Source organism: Mandrillus leucophaeus, unplaced genomic scaffold (genome assembly GCF_000951045.1).
Source record: "Mandrillus leucophaeus isolate KB7577 unplaced genomic scaffold, Mleu.le_1.0 Scaffold105, whole genome shotgun sequence".
NCBI lineage: Eukaryota > Metazoa > Chordata > Mammalia > Primates > Cercopithecidae > Mandrillus > Mandrillus leucophaeus.
The window spans coordinates 2592990-2595505 of NW_012098654.1; the positions used below are offsets into that span (position 1 = coordinate 2592990).

At 46.5% G+C, this 2516-nt stretch overlaps 1 protein-coding gene across 1 annotated transcript in view; it reads right to left on the minus strand.

The window, feature by feature from the left end:
• TNFRSF9 (tumor necrosis factor receptor superfamily, member 9) overlaps positions 1-912 on the minus strand; it is a 23562-nt gene extending 22650 nt beyond the window's left edge. The window contains exon 1 of the mRNA XM_011981424.1: positions 886-912. The gene's annotated coding sequence lies outside the window, so the exon portion shown is untranslated. The remainder of the gene's footprint in view (positions 1-885) is intronic.
• Between the last annotated feature and the right edge of the window lie 1604 nt (positions 913-2516).

The following is a 2516-nucleotide window of genomic DNA, read 5'->3' on the forward strand; positions in this document are numbered from 1 at the left end:
GGCGGCGGCTCCAGGCTGTAGATGAACCTGCCCATCACTGAGCAGCTGGAGAACCTCAGGAAAACCAGGGGAACTGTGGCTGGAGCAGGCGTGGGCTGGGGAATGACATCGAGAGTAGTTCGGGCTGTCGCCCTGCCCCGCGGTACCCAGCACACGAGCTCTCGGGTCAGAACAGGAAAACGCCGAGCGACTCGGTGCGGGGACAGCGCGGAGATGCGGCCTTTGTGCCACCGCCTGCAGGCAGAGGGACTCGGAGATCAGGCTGCAGAAGCAGAAGGCAGACAGGAAGGAGGAGGAGCCCAAGGAGCCTTGTGGCTTCGTGTCCCACCCTCCTGCCCTTGGCCCGCGTGCCTGGAGCCAGCCCCACCGCGCCCGCGTTTCCTCCTGCGGGACCCTTGGCCCCGGGTCTGCAGCGGGTCCTGCGGAGCTTCCTTCCCTCAGGCAGCCTGTCTCCCGCTGGCCACTCCCGCGGGTGAGCGGGTTACCTGTTCCCAGTGATTTTTATTCACTTTGCTCTCTCCCGCCTCATGTTCCCCATTCTCCTGCCTCAGTTGTGTAACCTTGAGCAAATTCCTCAACCTCCCTAACTCCGTTTTTCCAAGTACATCTTATAGGTACAGTAACATCATAGGTCTTCCTCGTGAGTGAGGATTAAATGAGACAATGAGCGTGAAATACTTAGCTCAATGCTTGGCACATAGTTATCAAGAAAGTAGGAATTGTTAATGATCAGACTTACTGGTTTGAAATGTTCCTTCCCTATCTCCCACACCGATCATCAGCAGAGCGACCACAGGGCAGGTCATGACAGAAAAGGAGAAAAATGCATGAGCTGACTACAAAATGTGTTCCCAAATACTGACGGTCATCTGAGAGTCATCTTACCTGTGACATCTGTGGGATCCCTCCTTGCCCCACTTTGGCAGAAATTGGCCGAATGTGAGAGTGTCACACCATAAAAATCAGACTGCTGATCCCCTCCTAACGCTTTGAAAGTCACCATCTAATCAAGTAACCCCCTCGTTTACATGTGGTACTCTGTTTAACATTGCAGTGTGACATTTAACTGGGCCGTATTTCATTTAACTAAATGCCACTCACTAGTCTATGTTTTGGACATTCTGTAGGCAGAGACATTACTTCCTCTGAAAGTGACATATTTAGTTTCCCAGCACAGTAATTAGCTCACTGTCTCAGGCTTTTATGCCAGTAACATAAGAGTCTTTACTGAGCTAAAAGAGTCTCAACATTAGTTTTGCCAGCCCACAGTTAAACAAAATCAACCACTTCAGAATTATGCTACTGAAGGCTATGCTCAACTTTATTCAGGCGTTTAAAAAATTCATGGCCGGGAACAGTGGCTCACACCTGTAATCTCAGCACTTAGGGAGGCTGAGGTGGGAGGATCGCTTGAGCCCAAGATTTCAAGACCATCTGGGCAAGATGCCCAGACCCTGTCTCTACAAAAAATCCAAGAATCAGCTGGGTTTGGTGGCATGCGCCTGTGGGTCCAACTACTCAGAAGGCTGGGATGAGAGGATTGCTTGAGCCTGGGTGGTCGAGGCTGCAGTCAGCCATGTTTGCACCCGTGCACTCCAGCCTGGGCAACAAAACTAGACTGTCTCAAAAAAAAAAAAAAAAAGGAAGAAAGAAAGAATTCATCTTACTGCACGCATTTTTGTGTGGTATAAAATCATCATAGTAAGCTAAGGCAAATTATATAGTTAACCAGATATACATACTATCTAAGCTAGGCAAAGGTGTAATACTCTTTTGGTATAATTTTCATTTGCTTTATAATATATATCATATTGCTTTATCCGTTGTAGCCCTGTAATCTTTCAAATGCAATGATGTTTTTCTATTCCATAAAACCATTTCAAACTAAATCAGAGATGACACCAACAAGACAGCAACACGTTAGCCGTATTAATAATACGTTTCATTACATCCTAAACATCTCATTCTAAACCAAGAAATAGGCCGGGCGTGGTGGCTCACACCTGTAATCCCAGCATTTTGGGAGGCCAAGGTGGATGGATCACAAGGTCAGGAGATCAAGATCATCCTGGCTAACACAGTGAAACCCCGTCTCTACTAAAAATACAAAAAAAAAAAAAAAAAAAAAAAATTTAACTCGGCGTTGTGGTGGGCGCCTGTAGTCCCAGCTACTCAGGAGGCTGAGGCAGAAGAATGGCGTGAACCCAGTAGGCGGAGCTTGCAGTGAGCCAAGATCGTGCCACTGCATTCCAGCCTGGGCTACAGAGTGAGACTCTGTCTCAATAAATAAATAAATAAATAAATAAATAAACAAACAAACCAAGAAATAGATTTTATTTCATTTTGACTGACTATAGGTCTAATCTTGAATATCTCAAGCAGCTAAATACTTTGAGGCTAAATAGCATGAAGGCCCAACAATTCTCAACAAGATAAAGAAGACATTTAGAAAGAGAAAGCCCTCAAAATAAGCTTCCTATAAAATATTCTTCCGTCCTTCCAGGGCGCATCTTAGA